Below are 15,190 nucleotides of genomic sequence, written 5' to 3'. Positions count from 1 at the left end.
CAAGTACGCTCGTACTGTGGAACTGTATGTATATATATATATAATATATACACACACATATATACACACACACACACACACATATATATATAAACACACATATATTACCTACTGGCGGTCGCCAGTAGGTATATATAGTTAGGATTTTTTCTCTATGGGTTTTTTGAAAATTCTATGTCTAATAACTTTGGCGTTTGTGGACGGAATTGGCTGAAATTTTCAGGAAAATGGCACATTTTGTTTCTGAGCAGCCCTTGAAAATTGGGGGGGGGGGTTCGTCCAGTGGGGGCCGAGAAAAAAGGGGGGTCCCAAAACGTGTTTTTAACATTGAGTTTTCCATAGGGCGGTTGGCCTCACTTTTAGCCCGAACGGCTGAATGGATTTGCACGAAACTTGGCAAAATTGTAGGGACTGGTAGCCCGATGTGCCTTTTGTAGGTCTCAATATATGTGCTCCAGTGGATTTTGAGAAATTAACGTTTAAAAAAAGATATATATCTGTAACAGCGGACCGGTTAGCGCTCTGGTTCGCGGACTTTTCGCGCAACGGAGCTTTGTGAAGCGAAGCTGATTGGTTCTCCGGCGTCTGTCAACATTCCAAACAGTCCGTAGCGGCCGCCATCTTGTCTCTCGGTAGGATCGAGAGACAAGAGGAGGTCAAAACAAAGGGGGAAATAACTATAAGGGGGCATAGTAGATCCTCGCTGACCCCCTAGGTTTGATGTGGAGGTTTTAAAAGGGCCCCGCGGGGCAAAAAAAAATAATAAAAATAATAATTGAACGGCTGAATGGATTTGCACGAAACTTGGCAAAATATTAGGGACTGGTAGCCCGATGTGCCTTTGCTAGGTCTCAATATATGTGCTCCAGTGGATTTTGAGAAATTAACGTTCAAAAAAAGATATATATCTGTAACAGCGCTCCGCTTCGCGTAACGGAGGTTTGCGAAGCTGATTGGTCATTCTGTCACTGGGCTATAGTTGGGCTACATCTGGCTGATATTTGGGCTACATTTGTTTTTTTGTGTGTCTGGCGGCCATCTTTGGGCTACATTGGGCTACATTGGGCTTCATTGGGCTACATTCGGCTAATTAGCAAATAGCTCATCGCAAACTAGGAATGGTAAAGAATCGCTATTTATTCCTTAAAGTTCGCTATTTAGGAAATGCAAATAACTTTTATGATACATATGGCGGTTCATCTCTAACAAGATAAGAAGCATAGGGATAGATTTATGATGACTGGCGCATCACCAGGGATGTGTTAGTCATTCTGTGCCGCTGTTCCGTCACCTATGGTGTGCTGCATTTACAATGCGGCGCATCATGGGGCAAAAACAGCACAGATGCGTGATGTATCTGTGCCGTAAAGGTGGCGCATTGCTGGAGTTGTATCGCAAGTGTGATGAAGCTCCAGCAAGGGTCGGGGGTGCCCCTGTCGCAGGGTTTCTGTTCTCACACAGAACTGTGGACAGAGGATTGGAACCTCGGCGAATTAGGGTGTCCCAAAACTCACGTTAGTAATCAAAAACTATTTAGCAAGCTAGGTACAGTGTCACATTGGATATAACAAACTCTCAATGTTTAGACAATCCAGAATATGAACTTATAGTACCTCAGGATACGTGGAACTCATGAACAGTCGGTCGTTATATATTTCTTAGAAACCAGAACATGGAGTTAAGAAGAACACATGTGTATTTGAAATGTTTATTTACTAATGCCGTCTTCTCAGGCGTAGTACCTTAGATAATAAAAGTACACATATTATCAGTAGCAAAATTACCAGCATAGTTACTAGTACATAAAAAGCGAATGGTGATAGTATGTTAACATGCTGTAAATGAATAAGAGTTAGCAACACTTATAAGCAGCCGCGGGCCGTGGAGGGAGTTACGGTGGGGCAGGGAGGCGGGGAGGGGGAGGGGCAAGGTAGAGAGGGCTCCACCCTGCTTCTCCCCCTCCCCGCCTCCCTGCCCCATCGTAACTCCCTCCACGGCCCGCGGCTGCTTATATCTCACCCTCCCTAATACACATATTATATTATTTGCTAAGAAGGTCTCTTTGTGTTGGTTTAGGGCGTGTCCATACTTTAGTGTCTTAGATTTGAAGGAATCACATCAGCATACACCAGCTCTCTCTTCATGTGAACCGCATCAACTGTTGTGTATGTGTGTTCGGCAAAGCAATATAAAACCCGCCTCATGCCCAGAATTGGCAGAAGTTGCACTTATGTTATGAGTATGAAGTCGTGGAGATCAGACCTCATAACAATTCTGTATCGTGTTGTTCTTGAAACTTTAGCACTCGCTGTACAGATATAGTTTAACAAGTAAAGCAGATAGTAGACCAATAACATATTATTCTCATGTAAACCACGATGAACTACTAGGTGGAAAGCTAAAGCAACAACTAAGTGTCGTGTGCAGAAGTTGCAAAAAAGGAAAAATGGCGTTTAAACCGGTAATGAGCCCATGCTAACTTAACACGGTGTAAAGATATCCAGGACCTAGATGACACCTCCTCATGATCCGGAAACGAACTGAATAAGATAATAGAAGTGCCATCTCATGAGAGCAGATTGCAAGTTTATATGTGGACGGTCCGCAAGGTAAAGCATTAAAAACTAGGAAAATTCAATGCTAAAGAAAAATAAAACAGCCAAGTACTTTATCGAGTCTTAAGCCAATAGGCAAGGTAAATAATAAAAACTTGACAAATAAGTCAATGAATTGTCAATGAAATGCTAGTACTCAGCATATCAAACATGAAAAAGGTCTATGACATAACTGTGTATGCAAAATAAGCTGCAACAGCCTCCAATAGGAAGTCACCGTCTTCATCCGAAAACAGTTCAGCCATCCAATTTAAAAGCGGAAAAGAACATACGTGCTCTCCCAGCACCGGATCCTCTATCACCATCAGAGGACAGCTCGGTGGGTTTTCAAGAAAGCTGTGTTCCAAGAAAGACTGTGCTGCCGCCAGTAAATTCCAGGGACCAAGTAGTCCATGCATCAATGCCACAGCCATAATCCTTTCGCCAGGACAAATCAACTCGTGAGTAATGATAGGAGTCATCAGCTGATTAAAGTCGACGTCAGGAGAAACCGGTCCGCAGAGACACAAATCAATGGCCCAATCGAAATCACAGGTCAGGCAGTGAAATACAGGCTGGACACAGGTGAAGTAGGAGAACCGAAAAGATAATCCATATGCCGTGCTTAATATCGCCAACGGCATTGTGCCATAATATTCTAGCATGCGATTGCGGAACAGTGTCAGCAGCTGCAGGGTCGGAGGTTGCATAGGAGGGACATCCATATTTAAAAATGTAAAAAAGCACAAGAGCGTCCGCTGGTAATGCAAGTAAAAATGCAATCCACGAACCAGAGTGGAGAAAATGGAATGAAAGGGAGCAGGGATGACTCCAAAGATTTTCTCAAATGAAGTCACGAGACCACTGGTAACAACTTTAAAAAAGTGTGCCAGGGATTTTGTGGAGGATGCGTTAAAGATAGTCGGAAACATGTTGCTGAAATTGAAAGGCAAACCTGTGTACGGGTGTTCGCTATGTGAAGTACGAAAGTTTCACGGGCCGAACTCAAGGCCACCTCTCTCTGAGACAAAAGAGCTCTTATTCTTGTCATGCCGTTGAAACGTGTCCCAAGGTTGGTATTTGTGGCCAGATTGAAAACTCCCTATGTTCATGTGTGGGAGGAAATAGAACATTTCTGCAGCAAATAACCCGTTCACTTACTGTTACGATAAAAGGAATACTTTTTAATTAACTCAGAACAATCTTCATTATTGAGCATCAAATAACTACCATTTTCCAACAACTTGAACGTGGGGATGATAGCAGGAACTGGCGTGCCTTGCAACACGCAAGCCATATTTGGTCGGTGTTTGTTGCATGAATCGTGTAACTGTATGTGCCTACACATTAGTGAATGATCTGGCGTCTCAGTGCATTCCTCTCCATTCAGATAAACTTCTTGATCATCTTTGAAACATCTGTATGTGTATGGAAGCGACCAGACCTCATGAACAAAAGCACTACCTAAAGGTTCATAAAGACCTATTGGTATATATTTCATACAATTTGAAAACTTATATAAAGCAAAAGGCAGCGTTATTAATCCGTGGATAAGGCATGTTGCCAAAAAACCCGCAATCCTCTGCTGATGATGTCACTGAGCATGTCATGAATGATGTAATATGTGACATCATCAGTAGTGGATTATGGGTAATAGTATCTCTAGTTTACTCCCCTATAGCTGTCTTTCTTTTAACATAAGTGTGTGTTTCCTTCCCTTATACTTACTGTTTTTGGTTCGCTTCCAGTTCGCGTACCAGCGAGCGAACTAGGAAGCGAACTAAGAGAAATAGAGGTTGGCACAGTTCCAAATATTGTACCAATTTTTTAATAACGGGGAGGTAGTTCTGAAAAGAACTTTTTTTTTTATTTTTCTGAACATTTTTTTTACTGTTTTTGAATTTTTCGGAACAGTTTTATATTTTTTAGGGTTTTTCTTGGAGGGGGCAATGAAAACGATTCATTGTAAAGGGCTCAACAGGAGCAACAAAACAAAAAAAAGAAGTATTTATTATTTTGGGCGTTTCGGACAAACTTGCATATGATAGTCAATAGCTCTGTTGATCAGAGTGATGCTTCTTTCTCCGTAGGAAATGAATCCATCGCAAAATACGCAGGTGTGTTTTACTTCACCAAATCTCATTTGTATATTTGGCACCATCTCCCTGCCCTCTGGTCCCGTTACTTCCGGTACAACAGATCTTCTGGCCATAATAGGGAGATTATCTAGGTCGTTCCGAAACTGTGCAGCACTGTAGTTGTTAGGATGCCACCTAGTCATATGGCGATGCATTGTGTAGTTTCCGAAACTGTATTTTTTGTCGGTCCCTCTGGACAGTCTATCTTGACATATAAGGCAAGTTACGTATCTTGCATTTACTTTTTTCTGACCTTTGGGAATTTTAAAAAATTGCCAAATGAAGTTTTCTTTCCGGTGAGACGTCTTGGGCTGCTCAGGCAAAAACTGCCTCTCTTCGTGCTCGTCCTCCTGTTCCTCTTCTTCTTCTTCTTGTTGAATTACAACTTGAGCAGGTGGTCCACTCTTCCTTGGATGTGGTGGAGGTGGTGGGGAAGCACCAGCTGAAGCTACTAAAGAAGCCATTGCTCAGTGATCACAAAGGGTCTTTCTCTCACAATGATGAAAGTCAGAGTGAGGAAAGAAGGAGGGATTTTCATCATTTGGGAAAAACAAGAGTTCTCAACCAATCAAAAGTGTTCATTTTAGATTATATGACCTAGTCTTACATCATTAGGAAACCAAAAGTGAAATGAACCAATGAAAAGTGTTATTACCAAGTCACATGACTTGCTGTGTTTACGTTAAGCGCTTTGCAGGGCCTCCCGGTTTGCTTCCAGAAACCTGCGCTTTGGCACTCGCTTCGCGTACCAGTTTGCTAACGTAGCACGTCATATGACGTATCAAGCGACAACGTGGAACGTCATGCGGACGGGAGGCGTCACGATGTTGTTTTCTAACGCGGCACTTGCGGTAAAGAAACGTTTACCGGCTCGCGGTCTATTTCGCGGCATCAAGGTCAGCTAACGGGAAGCTTCCCGATTCGCGAAGCGGGAACGAAGAAAAAAAAATATTTTAAAAAAAAATTATTCATAAACATATAAAATATATTTTTGGATTTAAAGAAGAATACATTTTACAGCTACAGATATTAGCTGTTAAAAAACCAATGAAATTCACAGAAAAAACCATAGGTTATAGACCATATATAGTTAGGAATTAGCATTTACAAAACCTTGAAAATTCACTGAAAAAACCATAGGTTATAGACCATATATAGTTAGGAAATAGCATTTAGAAAACCTTATTTTACTCACACAAAACCATTGAAATTCCATATATAGTTAGTTGCACTAACTATATATCGCGCACCTGCAATCCACTGCTGATGATGTCACATATTACATCATTCATGACATGGTCAGTGACATCACTGATGACATCACTGATGACATCTCAAATGACATCACTGATGACATCACTGATGACAACATCCAGTGACTGTATGCTTCTGTAAAGTTAAAATATGTCTTACATATTGAAGAATGAGTGGATGTATAAGTGTCTGGATGAAGGATTTAGTAGGTGCATGACTGACTGTATAAGTGAGTGATTAAATGTGTCTCACTGAGTGCATGGGTTAGTGACTAAACTGTTTTAAATTGTGCATCATTGTGTCTGTTGTTTTGTAATCTGATGCATGTGTTGATCATTAGCTATATGACTAACTATATGGGTTATTGATTAGTTGCCCAAGTATTTGTATGGGAGACTGAGTGTGTGTGTGGGTGTCTGGGAGGTGTATGACTCTGTGCATAGATGTGTGAGCAGTTGATTCACTAGATGTATGGGTTCAAAAGTGCATGTGGAAACATCTGTATGGGCGGTTGACTGTGTGCATGAGTGTATTGGTGAGTGAATGGATATCTCAGTGCTACATGTCAAAGTAAGTACATATGTAAAACACAGTACATGTGATAGTTGACATATATAAATAACTGTGCATAAGAGCCAGTGAATGTGTGAGTGGCTGTATGGATTATTGTGAACTTGTATCAGGGATTGTATAACAGAGTAAATATGTGTTATTATATGTTCCAATAAGTAAGGTGTGTATAACTATATAGTTGAGGAAATCGAGGTGTGATTGATTCTTTGCAAGACTGACTAGGTGTGTGAGTAACTCCATGGATGAGTGACAGTCTGTGAGTGTCTGTTTACACTGAGTGTATCTAAGGTTATATTAGAGTCTGAAGAGGTTCATTGTATCATCACATGAATGATGTCATCAGTGATGTGATCAGTAATGTCAAATGAGATGTCATCAGTGATGTCATCAGTGATGTCATTTGAGATGTCATCAGTGATGTCACTGACCATGTCATGAATGATGTAATATGTGACATCATCAGCAGTGGATTGCAGGTGCGCGATATATAGTTAGTGCAACTAACTATATATGGAATTTCAATGGTTTTGTGTGAGTAAAATAAGGTTTTCTAAATGCTATTTCCTAACTATATATGGTCTATAACCTATGGTTTTTTCAGTGAATATATATATATATATATATATATATATATATATATATATATATATATATATATACCTACACACACACATACATACACACACACACACACACACACACACACATATACATACATATAAACATACACAGACACAGGCACACACACATATACAATTTGAAACAAAATACCTAGATGCATATTGAACAATATATATTTCAGAAAAGCAAGGGGGCATAGGTATACCTCAGCAAGCTTTGGGAAAATTGCTAATTATATGGCACATATGGCCAGCAATAATGGGTAACATTTAGTTCGATTTTTTTGGGGGGGGTGGGCGGGATTCTCCTGTCAATGAATCTTGAGAACATCTTGTGTTCAAAGGTGTGTCTTAAAGCAGGTTAGAGGAGTAACTTTGTAAAAACAGAAAGGAATTATACAATATTTTAGCAAATATACCATGTTTTCCCAAAGCTTTTTGTGAACATTTTGACACAACTGGCTATTTGAAAGATTTTGTCAGAAACCTTGGTAAAACTTGTCAGGATTTAACTAACGTTATGCAAGGAAGGTTTGAAGGGTTTCTCCACCAATAAATATTTGGAAAAGTTTTGTCTTCATTTAAGCTCATTTATTGCTGTGAGATACTTATCACCCACCATAAAATCCAACACCAATGTGTTCCGAACTGATTGGGTATGATAATTATCAACTATTACAGGTTTTGCACACAAAGCACATTGCATGCATATTTCCTAGGCATTTTTCTTCTGATCATTATCAGCAGGTTTGACCCGCTAAAATGTAACTCAGGAGTTTAGACTATCGCACTGGATATCTATAAGGTGTGATAAAATACATGTGACTCACATTTGATTTATATGACCTACCACTCATCAGTATTAAAAAGGCCACTCATTATGATTCGTACTGGTATTTAAACTTAGCTGAATAGAAACTGTATGCTGTACAATAGTGGGAGATGTTTCTAGATTATGTACATCAACTGGAGATTCCACTTATTTAAATTGCAAAATAACATTACACTGCACATATTTAAAGCTGTAAAGTATTTCATGTAAATTTCAATTTAGGAGCATCACACAGTGTTCCCTCAAATACTGGAGCCAGGTTTAAAACCTAAGTACCTAAATTCCAAAGTCAGTTGCCTAGTCACAAGATCATGAGGCACTACTGTGGCAAAAAGTGGTAACATCAACTAATACTGGTACAATCTTCAAAATACAGGTTTTCATAATAGACGACTTAGCAAAGTCTATTTTGCAGGGTTCCATAATGCTCCCATTATACACACACTTGTCAAACTCCCAGATAACCCAAATAGGAGTTTACATTTTTCCATAACGCCTCAGCAAACTTGCCTGCGAACTTTGCAGTTTTCTGTAAGGTTCATCTAGCCCTTCCATAATTTTCAAGTCAACACTCGTCTCCCCACAAAGGAAAGTGGATATTTGATGGCGATGGGACAAGACAGGCACTGTCCCTTGTAATTAGTTTCACACCACTAATAGAAGGTACATGCACGCAGTCCAGGCAAAAGACTGATGTAGTCACCATCAGTGGGTTAAAAGATGATAAATCAATGAGATGTTTAGGTCCACGAAGGAAAGCAAGGGTGGCATACTTCAAGTAGTGAGGACCAAACATGGGAGTGTGAAGACCAAACAAGGGAGCGTATTGGCGATGTCTTAACAATAGAAGAGGTACCTTCAACGTTTTGTTAATTAAATTACACCACAAAGCGATACGTCAAGCAATCCACAGTGGATTAAACAAAAGTTGTTGCACCTATGTTAGAAAGGGTTCTTGAAAATAGAGGTGACCCAGGAGATAAAACCTATTACTAGGTATAATTAATGGGAAAGATGAAGGTGTTTGAAGAGCAGATTTTCAGACTGCGGATCAGGAGAATCACACTAAACATAATACACAGATTAAAGGAATAATGGCAAAACAGCACAGACGGAAATAACTCAGTCCAAGTACGGAGAATTGATTCGGAAACAGGAGAGGGCTACATTTTAATGTTTTTACAAGGGATCACTATTTTCATATTTAAGAGATAGTGACGAGAAATAATAGAAGACTACCAAAACCAAATCTGGTGTGGAACAGCCATCATGCTCTTTCAAGATCTGTTAGAATAAGGTTATTAAACAAAAGGATAAACAGGACCACTCTGTTCAAATGGTTAGAATTTGGACTTATTTTGAAGGATTACATTTCTTACAACGTGGATATGGGCCTTTCTTAATGAGCATACAAATGAAGTGGTTAGGCAAAGGTGTAAACAATAGCTGGAAGGAACAATACTTTGACTCTAGTGCTGAAAGGAAGATGGTGGTGGGTATCTCGAACAGAATTCAAACTATTTATTTTTTTTTAATACCGTTTTGCTGGTGTAAATAGAGATTATGAAGGAAGGAAAACCAGGGTCAAGACAGGTTTTTCAGAAATCTATTTCCCCTGTAACCCCTGCAAAATAAAACAAAAACTCAAAAATGTATTTCAATTCATAGAAGGAAGCGTCAGGATTGGAGGGGGTGCGGGGGATATCAAAAAAACATGTAAGGTCCATATGAGTATAAGGTCCCAAACTCTAGAATTCCCATAATAGATTCATAAGAGTTAAGAGCACAGTCTTATGCTAACCCGTCCTGAACTTACCCTTTCTAACAACTTTACAAGCCTTACACTAACCATATCAATCACTATAATCTAACCACCCTCGGAATACAGTGTAATTCTAATCTACATAACAATTCAAATATGCTATGTCAAAGTTTTACCTTGCCTACACTACTTCCACACTGTCCGTCATGCGTATTTGAACAGTAAAGTACTCGTAAGCCATGGCCAGAAGACATGGGCATGTCACAGAAAACCGTTCAAATAAATACATATGAAAAGAACTGAACCTGAAACAAAATAGACACTGGTAAAGAAGACAACAAGGGTTTGTGCAAAAACTAAATAAGGTATATTAAATCTATTCAGTGATCACCACAATAAGACGTTTTCAAATGGCTTAATATACTTTATGTTTGGATTAGGAATCGGCATTCATCAAGCAACATTAGCCACAAATAATCTAGTGTCTGCCACAGTCTGTACTGTTCTTTCCCTGCTGCCGGTCGCCTCTTCTAAAGCATTTCGAGTGTTGTAGTTAACCACGATAAGAAATAATCCTTTATGCATGTGCTGATCTCTGTGTTTTTATTTTTTTAAGTATTTCTTATTTTGCGCTTGCTTAAAATACAACCCGGTCATGTTTAAAATACTAAAAAAGTATTCATGAAAGTTAAAAAAAAAATCTAAATCAGATTTATTCTATATAATACACTGGTCTCTCCCCAAAAATATATATAAGCCCAAGCACTGCAGAAACATTTAAGAGCCTCATTTCCAGTCTGAGTAATCGGAAAAGAACACTTTTTCCATTCAACAATTTTTAGACACTTAAGCTTACACCTAGTTGCATCAGCTAAAGAACAAAGGCGTACCAGTCATCTTTCTAGAAGGCTAGCAAGCGAAACCTGCATGCTGGATACAGGCCAGGGAAACAGTACTAAATAAACACTTAAGGCCAAATAAGGGCCATTTAAAAGGGAGATAAGTGTTGCTATGTGGAGGCCCTGCATTACCAGCTTTCATCCAAATTCCCCAGTCTCTGTGATGGTTCTTTTAATTTGTTTCTATTCCATTTTCAATTGGTCAGAACCATTATGATTACAGGTGGAACATACATTCCATGCCAAGTTATCATTACCAAGACTCATACGTCAAAATGCTTGTTAGACTTAGCATCTTTGGTGTGGTTCTCCTGACTTTTTGACTCTACCTCCTGTTTTTTTTATGCTGGGTTGGATTTTGTTTTTGCTGGCTTAGATGCCTTGGGCACTTTGCCAAAGTGCAAGTGCTCCCTGTGTAAATTGTTGTTACAATTGGTTCTCCCTGATTGGCGTATTTGACTTACTGGTAAGTCCATAGTAAAGTGCAGAGTGTGCCAGGGCCTGTAAATCAAATGCTACTAGTGGTCCGGCAGCACTGATTGTGCCACCCACGTGGGTAGCTCTGAAAAGGTATCTCAGACCTGCCACTGCAGTGTCTGTGTGAAGTTTAACTGCCATGTCGACCTGGCAAGTGCACCCACGTGCCATGCCCCAACCTTCCCTTTTTTACATGTAAGGCACCCCTATGGTAGGCCCAAGGTGGCCCCCTGGGCAGGGTACAGTTTGTGTGAAAGGTAGGACATGTACTGGTGTGTGTGAAATGTCAAGATGGTGAAATACTGCAAATTTCATTTTACTGCAATCTCATTTTTCACTATTTAAGGGTATCTGCCCCATAGGATAGAATGGGAAATACGTTGTTTCATCTTACAAGTATAACTTCCCATTGGGACAAGATGGAGAAATAATGTTTAGTCTCTCTGAACTCAGAATGTAATAACACATCTTTTAGTAAAGGTGATTTTTAAATTGTATGTTTGAAAATGCCACTTTTAGAAAGTATACATTTTCTTCTTTAACCATTCTGTGTCCCTCTGCCTGTTTGTGTATTGACTGTCTGGTTTTGAAGTGACAGAACTGGGGATATGCATTCACTGTAGACAGCCACTGGGGAGGTTAAGGTGTGCCTGGCCCTTCCTAGATTACTCAGAGCTAAGCTGAATGGGGCTTGGCTGCATTCACAGTAGTGTGAGAAGATTTCCTTGCAATTGAATAGGGCCTGTCTCCCTTGCACAATGCTGTCGCCACCCCCTGTGGTCGTACTGCACCAGTGAGGACAGAACTGGTTTGGACTGGGCTCAGAGACCCTTGCACAAAGAGAACAAAGACATTTTGGGGTACAAGTATTAGACCTAAAACCCCAGAACTTTAGATTACTTCTGTACTCAAGAGGAACCTTTGCCAAGGAGAAAGCTGTCAGTAGGAGTACTGTCCCTTTGCTGTGCGTTGTGTGGGGCTGGCCTGCAGTTGCGTTTTCTGACAAGGAAAGGACAAAGACTAGAACTCGGCTTTGAACCTGCTTGAAGATGATCTCCAAAGGCCTGTGTGTGCTGGCCTCATCTTCTGAAGTCTCAGGGACACAAAGACTTCAACCCCAGTTTCCTGAAACTCTGTTGCTAAGGGTTCTGATCAGCCAGGAGGTGCCTGTTACAGTTCTCTGGAGTGTGTTCCTGCTGTTTGGAGGAGGACTCGATGTACCACTCTTCTTGCGTCTGTTTTTCTAACGCAGCACCGCTGTGCGAGAACAATCTCCACAAATTCCAGCGCTGCTGCCGAAACAGACACAGCGCCTGTTGTGGCTGCCAGAATCAACGCATCAAGGGACTGAAGAAACCAATGCAGCGCTGCTCAACGCCGCATCGATCCCTGCCGCACCCACATTTCCAAACATCGCAGCTGTGTGGCAGGTTTTCCCGACTTATCACCCGCGGGCCAGAATCATCTTGGAGTCGATGCTTCACTTCCCCCTACAGACCGTTTTTGACGCATCACTTCTCCTGCATGCGGCAGAACTGCTGCATCACCCTCCCCCCAATGCTCTCAGAAACTGACGCATCTCTTTGTTAATCGAAGCTTCCCAGCTCTGTTGGTTTTTGGCCTTGTGAATTTTGACGCATCTACGGGTACTTTGTGAGAAATCACGCATCCATAGTTTTCTATGGACCCAGTTGCTTGAAACCTTTATGATGTCATATTCTTATTACATGTAAGTCGGATTTTTGTCGTTTTGGTCTTGTTGAGTTTAGATAAAGATAATTTATTTTTGTAAACTGGTGTGGTGTCCACTTGTGGTGTTATCACTGTATTACTGTGTGTTTTGAGTACAAATATTTTACACATTGCCTTTGGGATAAGTCTACCTGCTCGTGCCAAGCAACCCAGGGGGTGAGCAGGGGTTATCTAAAGTGTGTATCCCCCTTAACCTGACGAGAAGCAAGGGTCCCTATTTGGACAAAGGTACTTACCAACTAGAGGCCCCCCATTTACAACAATGCCTAATTCAAGTCATGGTTTAATCCTTTGATTTGACAACTGGTGTCACCAAATAAGCAGGAATCACAATGTGTATGGTACGCTCTTCCTAAGGGACAGTTTGTAATGCTCTCAAAAGAAGCATTTGCTTTCAACAGTAATACTGGTTTCCTACAGCATAGCACAGGGCAGTAGCCAGCATCAGTTCTAGAATAGCCAGACAGGCTGGGAATGTAAGCCAATTATAACTCAGGGAAAGAACACTATAGAAACAAAACGGTAAGAAATATTTTCTAGAGTTAGGTTGTCTTATTTAAAAAAATGGGGCACAAACACTCCCCATGTGCATGGGAAAGAAAATAAGCACAGCACAGAGGCTGGATATACTGACTGAAACATATATAGAGCAAAAGGGCCACCTTAAGTGTTTTTTATTGTTGCTGATGGATCAAAACTATGAAAACAGCCCACAGCCAATCTTCTAGGCAGAATGAGAGAAAAAAAAGAAGAAGAATATGGTCAAAAGCTATCAATACTGTCATAACTGTCACACAGCCTGCTGCATAGGTCTGTTGTGTGTTCCAATGTTGCATGAGGCCTCACATAAATACTACGAAAGAGTGCACAATCACAAAACTATTGGTAATGATTAACCCTGGAAGGCTAATCAAATCCGGTTTCTAGGATTTTTTGTTTACGTTGTATATGCATTCTGCCTAGTTGGACAGGATTCTGTGCTGTCAAAGACAATTGAGTGGTACGCATAGATTTTGTTTTCTTTTCACCTACTTGATGGTTTTCAGTCCTTATTTAGATGGATCACTGACTCATGTCAAGTGGCAAAAAAGTATTTTTTTGGTTCGATTTTTTTTTTTTATTTGATCTCACAGATGCTTCTTTTCCAGGTAAAATGAGCCAAGAACTTACGACCTAAGAAGCAGTCAGGGCATTAACGGACTGCATATCAACTGTGTGTGCAAGCTTGAGAAAATTAGATTAAACAGTACTTGTCTCTGGCAGGAGCAATAAATGATGCTCTATAATGCGCCATGGTTTAACACAAATCAAAGAACCTTGAAAAATTCTACTAAATAATAGAAAGGATCAAATCAACCTGAACACAAGTCAAGATCCAATCACCACTATTCTTAGGGACGGGTCCTGTGTCAATTCGCCTACTTCGTTTGTAGGATAAATTTAAAATCACGTCTATCCGCAGGGCTTCAGATGATCAGTGGGTCTTTAGTCGTGGCTGTTGAACCCACAGGATATTTTTATTTAACATATGCCTACAAGAAGCCCAAACGGTTTACTCTTATATTGCATACTCAGCCTCCCTGCTCCCTCCCTCAAAAAATAGTGTCTGGGGTCTAATAGGGGGATTCCTGCTTGGAAATTGTCCTCCTGCTGCGATCTCGAACAAGGGGTCCACTAGGGAGTGGTCCAGCGACACCACCCCTGTCGAATTCGGTGCTGGGGGGGAGCTGAGCTGAGATATGCCCCGGATCACCGATGCAAGTATAAGTAAATGACCCTATCGGCTCATTTTACTTTCACTCTCTGTGTGATGACGATCATCGTTGCACAGAAAGAAAAAAAAACACAGCCTCGGGTGCTGAGTAAGCTCTTCCCCAGCTCCCAAGGCTTAAAATAGTAAAAGGAAATCACCACAGGCCTCGGGTGCAGTAAGCTGTCAGACACACCGAACCGGTAAGGAACCAAGCCACAGTGTTTTGTTTTTAATCAAGCGTAGTCTTTCATAAAGCCCAATTGCTGGACTGTCCGCATTTCATGTACTTTGTGTTTTTTTTCTTACAGTTACACCTTTGGCTTTCATTATAATCATACACAGGGGACCGACTATTGAAGTGGAATTTTTTTTAAGGGAACTGAAACTCAATGAGTGCTCGCAAGACAGATGCACTCCGCTTGCAACATTCAACTCTGAAAAATACAGAGGCATCAAGCGTGACTGTTCAACGCAAATGCCTAACTCAGACAGAGCATGCAGGTGGGCAGAGTGCAAAGCAAGGCTGAGGCATGAGC

The 15,190-nt window shown here is 40.7% G+C and overlaps 1 protein-coding gene across 1 annotated transcript in view; it reads right to left on the bottom strand.

Annotated features, from left to right (window-relative positions):
• DERL1 (derlin 1) overlaps window positions 1-15,190 on the bottom strand; it is a 75,424-nt gene that overhangs the window by 59,388 nt on the left and 846 nt on the right. The window lies entirely within an intron of this gene.

Source organism: Lissotriton helveticus, chromosome 4_1, assembly GCF_964261635.1.
Source record: "Lissotriton helveticus chromosome 4_1, aLisHel1.1, whole genome shotgun sequence".
Classification (NCBI taxonomy): domain Eukaryota; kingdom Metazoa; phylum Chordata; class Amphibia; order Caudata; family Salamandridae; genus Lissotriton; species Lissotriton helveticus.
Note: the sequence above shows the minus strand (reverse complement) of the source record. Positions and strands in the feature narration are given on the sequence as shown.